Here is a 13,192-nt window from a genome sequence, read left to right as displayed (position 1 = left end):
GCATTAGCAATGTGAATCTAACATGCTTTTAGCATATCTGCCATTATCAATTCACTGCTGGACACAGGACTCCCTGCATCTTGCATCTTCTGCCGTATCTGGTTAGTCTCTTTGCATGCTGTTCTCTATGACCTACCAGGTTCTGTCCCTCTGCAATTTTGTTTAATCTCTTCTGCTGGGATTACCAGGCTTTGGCAATCATTCCAGAACCACCTTTATCAGTCTATGATCTTTTCTTTTGATGACAGTCTGGTACACCTCTGTTGCTATTCTGGATCTTCACATATGTCACTTGACATTACTGTCCAATCCACTGCATTTGCTCCTTAAATATTACCATAATTCTTACCAATAATTTATTTAATTCTTTGTGGAGCAACATGAATTTTGTTTTGTTTTCCATTGTGGAAATAGCTACATAGCATATTAACAAGGGAATTGTACCAATTATATAAACTTTCATCTGGATGGATAAATGTATTTGATGGCTTGGCTTCGCGAGCGAAGATTTGGGAAGGGCTTTAACCATGCTTACTACAAGCATGATGACCAAGGGCATGTGGGATATGCAAATCTGGTTGGAAAAAAAGGGTGCTTAGGCAATCAGGAAGTGTCCGACCAGGACTGTCATCTACTGTGCAATCTCAAGCTACCTATGCACTGGTCTGCCTGCATGCAAGGTTGGATCTGCACCATGTTTCCCATGCACCTTATCACCTACCGTTTCAACCCTTGCCTGTCCATACAGACAAGTGAGAGTAAGCCCTTCCAGCCTATGCAGTGGATTTTTTAGGTGAGGCGCAGCTTGCACAGAACTGGCCCCACTCTTTACACCTGAGGTTTAACTGCCATGACCTAGCTAGCTAGGATGGTGACAGCAAAGTCCTCAGGTTGTAGGTTTTGTAAGAGTGTCCTTCTTTGATGAAAGACCATACAAGGCTAGACGAGCTCCATCAGCCCAGGTTTGAAGATAGGAGCTTTCCTTCTCCTATGAGGAAAGCCTGTCTTCTCTAACGAAGACTGAGGAAGGGCTTTAACCCACTCATTCTGAACAAGACTGTCATCTCCTGGGTCAATCTCGAGGGACCGATGGCGCAACAGCACAACATCAAACATCTAGACGGGAATCTGACTTAGAGACATTCAGTCATAAGCCCATAGATGGTAGCCTCACACCAGTGGCTCCTCAGCCAAGCACACGCACCAGGGGTCTGAACCTGCGGTACCTCTCGTACTGAGCAGGATTACTATTGCAATAACACATCATCAGTAGGGTAAAACTAACCTGTCTCATAACAGTCTAAACCCAGCTCATGTTCCCTATTAGTGGGTGAGCAATTCAAAGCTTGGTGAATTCTGCTTCACAATGATTGGAAGAGCTGACATCGAAGGATCAAAAAGCAGTGTCACTATGAATGCTGGGCCGCCACAAGCCAGTTATCCCTGTGGTAACTTTTCTGACACCTCCTGCTTATAAATACATATATGCGCATAAATGTATTTATGTGCATACAGTCAGCACAAGACTATGTACTATTTAGATCTCATTTACATATTCAAAAAAAGTTCTTAGTAAGGTTCTTACACTTTTTACTATAAGAATGAGATCCACATTCAAATCCCTGTCATGCAGAAGAGAATATTTTCCAAATCCAAATTCCAAAATACATAATGCTAGTGCTGGTTAATGGCTAGCATTATGTTCATTCTTATTTGATCGTTTTGTTTTATGTGTCTCCTTTTTGCTTGCTTTGGGTTTCAAGCATATTCAACGAATGCTTTCTTTATTTGAACACCAGAACTGTTTGAAAAAAGCAAATGCTTCAATGAAAAATAGACAAATGTTACTGAATTTTTACTGAAAGACTTTCTATTTCTCTATAGAAATGACAGACAAATAATCTGTTTTTGTAACCAGTGGCTGGAAGAGTGAGCTCTTGAGAAGTTGGGACTGGCAGTGGTCTACAGAAAAAAAGTCATAAAAAGGGGGTTTTGTTATCTACACCTTTGCAAAATATATTTAACCAAAGCACAGCTATCACCAGAGTTCATTTAGCACCAATTACATGCCCATTATCAAAAAAGCAATTGCTAGGTTAAAGTAATGATGCTTAGGTTTATGAGATTAAACGTAGTAGAAGACTGGTGTCTGGTCTCACCCAGCAGGTGAGGGGCCACCTCTTTACCAGAAATACATTGATGAACTGAAAAGAATGAAGCAGCTAAAGTGTTCAGAGAATTAAGATGATTGAATTTAAGACAAGAAAAGATTAAAAGAATGTTAGCATTCACAGATTTGACGAGACAGCAAAAAAACCCACATGGTAATCCCCTAGCTATTGCTCAAAGATGTACATAACAGAGAAATGGAAAGGATCACAGAAAAATGGATATGTAAAGGGAAAACTCTAAAATGAAACTAAAACAGTTAAAACTGATACGAAGATCAGAAATTTCCACAACTGAGATCTCATGTATTAGACTGTAATTGTAGTGGGAAAAAGCTGTATCAGTGTATTTGTATGTAAATCAAACTGGACAAAGCATGGCAATATCGGATATATTTGTGCAGACAAGAAAGGCAGCAAAAATAGCTATCTGAAAAGAAAGCACTTCTAATCTTTTGATTTCATTACGTAGATGCTAGAGATGAAGGAAAAATGAATCCAGAATCAAGTCTATGTTAAGGCTGAATCAAGTAAGAAATATAAGGTGCTTGGACTGTCTTGCAATTCCAAATAAGAGGACAAGATTGTTCTTGCCATGGAGTTCAATCAACAATAATCCCCATTAACTGGAATCTAGTCACCTATAACTCTCTTCAGTGTCACACAGCGTTTCAGTCTGCCTACTCTCTTGTACTGCCTTACCCTGAAATTCATTACTTTTCTCCTTAGTCAGAATGCTTACTTGCAAATGACAGTTAATTTGTCATGCCTGCTCGAAAGTGCCTGTTTTGAGTGAAGAGGTACTCTTTCAGTTTGAACTCGGGGGTGACTCATGTGCATGATCCAAGTCCACTGAGAAACCCCAAAACATACATGTGATTTACCACTGTCAAGTTTGTGTGTAAACATCATGTCTCATTTGATAGCTGTGATGTAGCTTAAACGTGAAGGAGAAATTTGTAAACTTGTTATTTTGACCCTGTCAGATGGAAAGGCTTTGAACTTGCATTTCCTAGGACACTGCTGTGACAACCAATCTGTGGAGTATCACCAGTAGGAAATCTTACAATTTTTTTTTTTAGACTGCTGTGCTGTCACTAATGAGGGTGCAGTGGAGTTAGGAGGAATGCAAACTAATCTTACACAACAGTTAGGGCTCACATGTACAGATAGGACTATATGTAGAGAGCTTATAAAAACCATAGTATGCTCAGACGCTATTTTCAACTTTTGTTTTGGTTTTGGGTTTCCTTTTTTTTTTTTTTTTTAGTAGAAAGAAAGATCCCTACTTGATTAACTCTTATCCTCTGAAGGTGGTGAGAAAAACTGATTTCAGTAGGTGAACATGGTATGTATGCCTAGCATTTCTTACCAGTTTTTATGCAGAAATTAGAACCTGACTCTGTAGGGAATTGATTACTCTTCATTTCACAGGCATTAAACTTTTTGCTACAATAGTAGTTAAATTGTGTACCTAAGTTAGAAGGTGTTCTACCTACAGTGGTATTTCATTAAGTGAAGGAACTGGGGTAAATAAACATGCACACATATTGAGTTAGTAAATATGTAATCATTTGCCTAAGCTGTAAGTGTATTAATACATGACATCCATTGAGATATATTGACATGTATCAATACATGTCACTGAAGAAATTGGGAAAATGGCCAAATCTGGCTCATATTATGGTAGGGAAGAACATTGCATATGAAATTTTTCAGAAAGTCAAAAAGCAAATAAATTTACCCCCCCCAAAGTAGGGAATAAGAATTTTGACTGTGCTAATAAAAAGGTGCATTACAGATCAAAACAGAAGAGTAAAAATTATGGGATAAAAATAAATGCACTAGAGAAACAGAATAGAGGAGATACCAAACATAGTAATAATCACAAATACGACAAGTAGAAATGGTGAAAGTGGCAAAAAAAACAATGTTAACAAAATCACATTAACATAGTTTTCTGTTTATTCTTTGCTCTTTAAGTTATATAGTAGCCCTAACACTGTATTTGATAGAATATCACTCCTCTGAGCTGCAGTGCATTTTGTCCTTGAATTCTTCTTCATACATCTGTCGTATTAGGTAAAGTATCGGAAGCTTCTTAGCAGGATGAATTCTTTATAAAAACACCTAACCTGTTTTGGAAAAGAGATGTGAGTTTTCTGGGGTAAGAATGACAGAAATAAATGGAACTATGTAGTATTAATGGTGAATATTAATTGATTACTTGAGAAATTAAAAGTTGAACAATAGTTTTGAAAAGGATTTCCTCATTTCAGCTTCCTAAATCTATATTTAGACCCTTGTAATTTAGTACTCAGCACCTGGTTGTTCCTACTACTTCATAAAAACTTATATAAAATCTGGAAGGTCATGCTAGTGACACAGTTTTGACTGGCCCCAAGCTGCTGATTGTTTTGTAGGCTCTGTTTAATTCTCTCTTGTTTTCAAGAAAGCCATGTGTGCCTGCAAATGATGTCTAATGTTTGTTATTTCTGGATGAATGCACTTAATTATCTCTAAAAATCATTTAATCAACAGATGTCTCCTCCTCCTTCCTTTGTACTAATCATTCTCCACGTTTGTGAACCTTTTTTTCTGAGTCCTTGTTTTCCTTTTTTCATTTCTCTCTAAAGGATTTCTCCTCCAGGGCATAGTTCTTTCTCAAAACCAAATATGTGTAGCTGTTTAAAATAAAATGTGCAAAAAATTTGCAAATATTCCCCAGTGCATGTTTGAATACATCCATGAGATCTGCCCAGACAGCTTAAAAGAAAAAAAAGAGGGGAAAAAAAAAATAAAAGCACACAATTTCAGTAATTGCTGCAGTGTGTTGTAACAACTAATGCTTCAAAATAGCCCACAAAATATTAGTACTATGTTATCAGTAAGAGATCAAAAATGTTGAGGCTTCAGAAGGCGTATAAAGAGGAAGTTACCCTTAAAGGTCAACAACTCAATGAATAGCAGTTAAGTTTTCTGGTAAATCCTAATTACTATATGGGTTAAAAGAAATACGTATTTCAAAGTGGGAAGGGAAACAAAGTATTGCTTCTGCAAGATGAATGTTGGTATTATGGAATCAACTTCAATTTTTTTATTCAATCAACTTTTTAAGTGCTCATACTGCAATATTTAAATCTATTGTTATTATAGTAGCTGTGAAATGAAGTACTATCAATAAAAAATAGGTATGTTTTGTTTATATAGTTTGAAGCAAGACATTGTCAGCTAAAAATATGTCTTCTTTTATGCTTCAGAGAAGCACAAGGCTCTGACAAAATTACTTCTTTCATAAGAAATCCAGGAAAAAGTATACCTAGGACTGCTTAAATGGATACAATTCTCCAATTTAAGACAATTATTTTCATGCTTTTGGCCAAATATAAAGCCAAAATGACGATCAAGTATGAAAGACAAAGCAATGACAGTTTTCAAAACTACATTCTTTTTAGAATCTGTTTATATGCAGAATGCCCCATAGGCTTGTTGACATAGAAAACAGTCTAGTAAAGAAATACAGAAATAATGTTACATAAATAGCAGTCTTTGACAGAAAATCCTAACAAGTGCTTTTCAGCCCCATGACCAAGAAAATTGTTCTACACTCTTTCTTTCCCCTTAGTATGTCATTTATCCATTTCTATAAATTCATATAACAACCAAATCCACTCATCCAGTGAGAATTTCAGACAGCTTCTTACATAATTTATGGAGGCTTATTTTTCCTGGATCCTGCATCGCAGCATAAATTACAGAACAGAATACTTTTCCATGCCTATTCATTTTACTATTAGTACTAATTATCACTGTACCATTATTAACCATGGTGCCTAAAAACATTTGCCATGAATCAAAATTGTATTAGTTTTCATATGGTACACATACTGAGACAATTGTTCTTTCTTTACAGAGCTGATGTGAGTACAGAATATGGGGTCATAATGTGTTTACACAGTATGTATGTCATATGCTAAAATATATTTGTACTCCAGTATAAGTGGCTTTGTGGAGTTAGTCTCGCACCATAGTCAGTGAAAAGATATAGGTACTCTTAAATTGCAGATCTAAGTTAAGATCTAAACCAAATAAAAGGTATCACAACATATGCATGGCTATTTCCCTTCATTAAATATAAAAGGATGGCAGGGACATGAACTCAGACAGAGACTTCTGCAGTGTAGACAGTGTTAAGTTACATGAAATAAATCCAAGTCATGGAAAGACCTAATGAGGGCAAGGAAAAAATAGCATTAATTAACATTACATAGCTTAAATATTTTAATATTTTACATCATGATTTTAGTTGAAAATATCTGTACCATAATCTAAAGAGTAAATTCATTCCCAGATTACACTGTTAAAATTTTGTTAGTACATTTTGGAGCAGAATCTCAGACCTGTTAAAACGAGATTTTATTTGTTTAACTGATAGTACATGCAGAAACTGTGCAAATTTGCTGATAGAAAAGGTCTTCTTTGGCATATGGTTTTTGTACACATGGGTTCTGTTAATATAGCTATGGATTTATTACTATTATGTCAGTACACAGGCTGTAGAACATTCGAGCTTCTCAGGGAAACAATTGCAAAAACCATTAAGGGAATTTATTTTGCATGGGCCCCAAGTTCCCTAAACACAGTCCCCCTGTTAAGAGTCCATTTGAAAGATAGTCTAGTGCTAGTTAGCTTTAAATACAAATATTATGCCTCATGGAATAAAGGCTACTATCAGGGAACGGATCAACATATTTATTATGTATTGAAACATCAGTATGATATGCTTATCAAGACACAGAAAAAATAGTTTTCAATGACGAACTCTTTGTCTGGTAATACACTTGGTAACAAAAATGTTACCTGGGGCAAAGTTTAAATTCTTCTGTAGTAATAGGACTATTTCACCTTTACCTGACTATTGAGACATTGGACAAATGATGTGATTATATGAGGTTTTTAGCCTTTTTAAGGATCCTAGGGAGCATCCCACATAGGAGACTACTTACTGAATTGCTGAGCAACTATCTTTAACTAGACTGAGAACATTATCACAGTATCACAGTATGCTAGAGATTGGAAGGCACCTCAAAAGATCATCTAGTCCAATCCCCCTTGCAGAGCAGGAACACCTAAATAAGGTTACACAGGAATGTGTGCAGGCGGGTTTTGAATGTCTCCAGGGAGGAGACTCCACAACCTCCCTGGGAAGCCTGTTCCAGTGTTCCGTCACCCTCACTGAGAAGAAGTTTCTTCTCAAGTTTAAGTGTAAGCTCTTGTGTTCCAGTTTGTACCCATTACCCCTTGTCCTGTCATTGTTTGCCACTGAGTAGAGCCTGGCTCCATCGTCGTGACACTCCCCCTTTATATATTTATATACACTAATAAGGTCACCCCTCAGTCTCCTCCAAACTATACAGACCCAGCTCCCTCAGCCTTTCCTCATAAGGGAGATGCTCCACTCCCTTAATCATCTTCGTTGCCCTGCACTGGACTCTCTCCAGCAGGTCCCTGTCCTTCTTGAACTGAGGGGCCCAGAACTGGACACCATATTCCAGATGCGGTCTCACCAGGCCAGAGTAGAGGGGAAGGAGGACCTCTCTCGACCTAATAACCACCCCCCTTCTAATACACCCCAGGATGCCATTGGCCTTCTTGGCCACAAGGGCACAGTGTTGGCTCATGGTCATTCTGTCATCCACTAGGACCCCCAGGTCCCTCTCCCCTACACTGCTCTCTAACAGGTCGTTTCCCAACCTATACTGGAACCTGGGGTTGTTCCTGCCCAGATGCAGGACTCTACACTTTCCCTTGTTATATTTCATCAAGTTATTCCCTGCCCAACACTCCAGCCTGTCCAGGTCTCACTGGATGGCAGCACAGCCTTCTGGCGTGTCAGCCACTCCTCCCAGCTCAGTGTCATCAGCAAACTTGCTGATAGTACACTCAATTCCCTCATCTAAATCGTTGATGAATATATTAAATAATACCGGTCCCAGTACTGACCCTTGAGGCACTCTACTGGTTACAGGCCTCCAACTAGACTCCGCCCCATAGACTACAACTCTCTGGCTTCTCTCCTTCAGCCAGTTCACAGTCCACCTCACTACCTGATCATCCAGACCACACTTCCTCAATTTAGCTGTGAGGATGCTGTGGGAGACTGTGTCAAATGCTTTGCTGAAGTCAAGGGAGACCACATCCACCGCTCTGCCATCATCCATCCACCGTGTTATTTCCTCGTAAAAGGCTATGAGATTGGTCAAGCATGATTTCCCCTTGGTGAAGCCATGTTGACTGCTCCTCATAACCCTCTTATCCTTGATATACCTTAAGATGGCACCAAGGATAAGGTGTTCCATCACTTTCCCAGGGATGGAGGTGAGGCTGACTGGTCTATAGTTGCCCGGGTCCTCCTTCTTGCCCTTTTTGAAGACCGGAGTGACATTTGCTTTCCTCCAGTCCTCAGGCACCTCTCCCGTTTCCCAAGACTTGGTAAAGATGATGGAGAGTGGTCTAGCAATGACTTCTGCCAGTTCCCTCAGCACCCGCAGGTGCATCCCGTCTGGACCCATGGATTTATGGATGTCCAGATTGCTCAACTGGTCTCTAACCCATTCCTCATCAACTAAGGCAAACCGCTCCGTTGACCTGACTTCATCTAAGGTCTCAGGGGTACAGGGCTCTTCAAGACTGCCTGCAGCAGAGTAGACAAAGAAGGCATTCAGTAACCCTGCCATCCCTGTATCTTCTGTCACCAGGGCACCCATCCCGTTCATCAGTGGGCCTACATTGCCTCTGGTGTTAGTTTTATCTGCCATGTATTTGAAAAAGCTCTTTTTGGTCCTTGACCCTTCTCGCCAGGTTTAATTCTAAGGAGGCCTTAGTCATCCTAGCTGCCTTCCTACATCCTCTAGCAGCAGCCTTATATTCCTCCCAAGTGACCAGCCCCTCCTTCCATGACCTGTAAACTCTCCTCTTCCACTTGAGCATACCCAGCAATTCCCTATTTAGCCATGCAGGTCTCCTGGCCCTCTTCCTTGACTTCCTATGTGCCGGGATGCTCCTATCTTGAGCTCGGAAAAAGCAATCCTTGAATGCCAACCAACTATCTTGGGCCCCTTTACCTTCAAACAGCCTTGCCCATGGGATTTCCCCTAGCAATTGCTTGAAAAGGCCAAAGTTTGCCCTGCTGAAGTCCAGGGATGCAATTCTACTTGCTATTCTACCTGTCCTACCACACAAGATCCTGAATTCCACCATCTCGTGGTCGCTGCAACCAAGGCAGCCCTCAACCCTTACTGCTTTGACCAGATCCTCCTTGTTAGTGAGGATGAGATCCAGCAGCACTCCACTCCTGGTCGGCTCATCCACCATTTGCAGGAGGAAGTTATCATCCATACACTGGAGGAACCTCCTGGACTGTGGCTGGGTTGCCGAGTGGTCCTTCCAGCAAACATCAGGGAAGTTAAAATCCCCCACGACGACCACGGCCTGTGACTGTGAGGCCGCTCTCAGCTGCCTGTAGAAGGCCTCGTCAACTTCCTCACCCTGATCTGGTGGTCTGTAACAGACACTCACAACAGTATCGCCCCTGCCAGCCTGCCCCTTAATTCTCACCCACAGACTCTCAACTCGCTCATCATCTGTCCCTGGACAGAACTCGGTGCATTGTAGTTCCTCCCACACATAAAGAGCAACCCCACCACCCTTCGTGGCTGGCCTGTCTTTCCTGAAAAGGACATAGCCCTCCATGACTATATTCCAGTCATGTGAGCTGTCCCACCACGTCTCTGTAATTGCCACCAGATCATAGTCTCCTGACTTAACACAGGTTTCTAACTCCTCCTGCTTATTTCCCATGCTGAACGCATTGGTGTACAGACATTCCAGGGAGCGAGCTGAGCACACCGATTTCACCCTAGGATTATAGGAGGCCTCCCAGTCTTCATCAGTTCTGGAGCGCTGCCCCACTGGGGCAAGCCCAGCTACAACCCCATCCGCCTTCGAATCTAGTTTAAAGCTCTCCAAATGAGCCCTGATAATTCGTGCCCCAGCATCCTTTTGCCTCTGTGAGATAAACCTTTCTCACTTGTCATTGTCCAGACTGGTGCCCTATAAAACCAGCTGTTATCAAAGAATCCAAAGCCCTGCCTGTAGCACCAGTCTCGAAGCCAATCGTTTATGGACTGAATCTTCCCATTCCGTCCCACATCATCAGTGGAAGATGGAAGGAGTGAGGAGAAGATCACTTGAGCCCCAGACTCTTTCACCATCCGCCCCATGGCTCTGTAGTCTTTCTTCATCCCCCTCAGACTGCGGGAAGCAGCTTCCCCTTCACCTGTCTGGAAGATCATAAGCGGGTAGTAGTCTGTCGTGTGCACCAGGTTGGGGAGCACCCTAGTGATATCCCTGATCCGGGCTCCAGGCAGACTACACACTTCCCTATGATGAGGGTCAACTCTGCATATCGGGCCCTCTGTTCCTCTCAGAAGGGAATCGCCTACTACAATGACCCTTCTTTCTTTCTTATCAGAGGCAGTCTTGAGGTGCAAAGTCGACCCCCTTTTCTTATGTGGCCTTGTAGGCTGGCCTTGCCCCACATTCTCACCTACCTCTCCTTCAAGATCCAGGGCCTCGAACCTATTACGGAGGGACACCTGGGGAAGCAGGGCAGGAAGGGAGGAGGGTTTCCAACGACGCCGAACTGGAACTCGCTTCCAACCCTCGTCATCTTTTTGGTCCCCTACCTCTGCGCAACCGCTACAGGGCAGGGGCTGTCTCGGGCCATCCCCCTCTGTGTGAGAAGGGGGTCCTTCCCCTTTTGGGGGGTATCTCCCTGGAACCGTTCCGACTGGCACACCAGGGAGTTACTCCACCAGTCGATCTCCCTTTCACACTCCCTGATGGTCCTCAGCGTCTCAACCTCCTCCTTAAGTTTTGCCACCAAGCTAAGCAGATCTTCTACCTGCTCACACCTCACGCAGGTGGAATGCTGTCCTCCCTTCCCCGGCAGCAGCAGGCTCTGGCACTCCCTGCATCCAGAGACCTGAACAGCCACGGTTTGGGACGGGGTCTCTGTCTGAGTTGCTGCAGTCTTCTTACTGCAAGCTCTCTTTCTGGATTATGGCTAGATTCTTGGCATCACCCATCATATTTTCACCATCTAAATATTATGTGTTCAGCAATCTCATCTAATCTTTTTCCACAGTCAACAGAGACATAATGGCATCTTTATAGAGTTCAGATCACAGAATGGGAAGAAAGGTAGGTCATATATAAAGTAGTAATCTTCTCATAGTTAGTCTCTTAAGTATTGTATTTTTGTAGTGATCATATTGTTTCTCACAATGTGGGAAAGGTTTGGGGCCATCCTCAACAGATTTACCTTCAAACTGACTGCAAGTCTTGTTACTCAGGTACTTGGCTTGAATGTAAAGTCACTAACAATCTTGAAAAAAACATTTATCTGTCTCTTCTGTTGAGGTTGAGGCACCAGCTGGCAGAAATTGGGGAACAAGCTAAGCAAGGAAGAGTCTAACTCTTGGGATAAAAACATGCTTATGGAAGGAAGATAGCCTGAGATCAGATCATTAGCCATAAACATTGCGTAAATATGACTGACTGGTCACTGTGAAAACTGGAGTTTGATTTAGGAATACTGGTGGGGTTTTAGGTGTAACATTTGTATCACTAAACTTTTTCCTGTGATTCAATTTAAGAGGGGTTTGGGCCAGTATTTATTTATTTGGTCATATTGTCCTTAGGGAAAGAAATACTGGTGCCATAACCCACTCAGATTTGAAGTATATTGTTAGGAGAAGTTAAGAACAGGCCCAATGAGAGGGATTATTCATCAGTGACTGCAGTGATAGGACAAGAGGTAATGGGTTCAAACTGAAACGGGAGATTTTGGGTGAATATAAGGAAGAAATTCCTCACTGTGAGGATGGCGAAACACTGGAACAGGCTGCTCTAGGACTTTGAGAATGCTCTGTCCCTAGCAATGTTCAAGGTCAGGTTGGACCTAGATGATCTTGAGGTCCTTTCCAACCCTAACATTCTACGATGCTATAACATGGTTGTCGCTTTCCCCTTTACACTTGGGAAGATTATGCAGTACCAAGACTGGGTGTGTATCCCAGACACACACAAACACACACAGAGAGGACACTGCAACAGCCAGAACTGCGGTTACACAGACAGCCATAGACCAGGCGCTGTCTTCAGCAGTGCCCACATTCAATACTTACACCAGACTCAGAAGACAGACACATTCCCTTCTCCTCTTGGGCTGACAGAGGCAGAAGGTCACTAGTACAGCTCACACACTGCACTCCTTAGGTTCACAAACATGCTCCCATTTGTGGAGTACCTTCAGCACTGGGACAGAACCCCTACCTGCTTGGCACCTCTGTCTGGACCAGTCATGGGATGAGTAAGAAGGGCCGGATCCAGACAGAGGCAAGCAGGCAAGCATATTGATGGGCCCCTTTTTGCACCTGATCAGCCTCTTTTATACTTTTTCCTGTCTGTTCCTGCTTTTGAATCATAGAATCATAGAATAGTTAGGGTTGGAAAGGACCTTAAGATCATCTAGTTCCAAACCCCCTGCCATGGGCAGGGACACCTCCCAATAAGCCATGCCACCCAAGGCTCTGTCCAACCTGGACTTCAACACTGCCAGGGATGGTGCATTCACAACCTCCCTGGGCAACCCATTCCAGTGCCTCACCACCCTAACAGGAAAAAATTTCCTCCTTAGACCCAATCTAAACTTCCCCTGTTTAAGTTTGAACCCATTACCCCTTGTCCTATCACTACAGTCCCTAATGAAAAGTCCCTCCCCAGCATCTTTATAGGTTCCCTTCAGATACTGGAAGGCTGCTATGAGGTCTCCATGCAGCCTTCTCTTCTCCAGGCTGAACAGCTCCAACTTCCTCAGCCTGTCTTCATACGGGAGGTGCTCCAGTCCCCTGATCATCCTCTGGACTTGTTCCAACAGTTTCATGTCCTTTTTATGCTGA

Source organism: Pezoporus flaviventris, unplaced genomic scaffold (assembly GCF_033815535.1).
Source record: "Pezoporus flaviventris isolate CSIRO_AGI_PZ_B2104156 unplaced genomic scaffold, CSIRO_AGI_Pfla_v1 ptg000068l, whole genome shotgun sequence".
Lineage (NCBI taxonomy): Eukaryota > Metazoa > Chordata > Aves > Psittaciformes > Psittacidae > Pezoporus > Pezoporus flaviventris.
Note: the sequence above shows the minus strand (reverse complement) of the source record.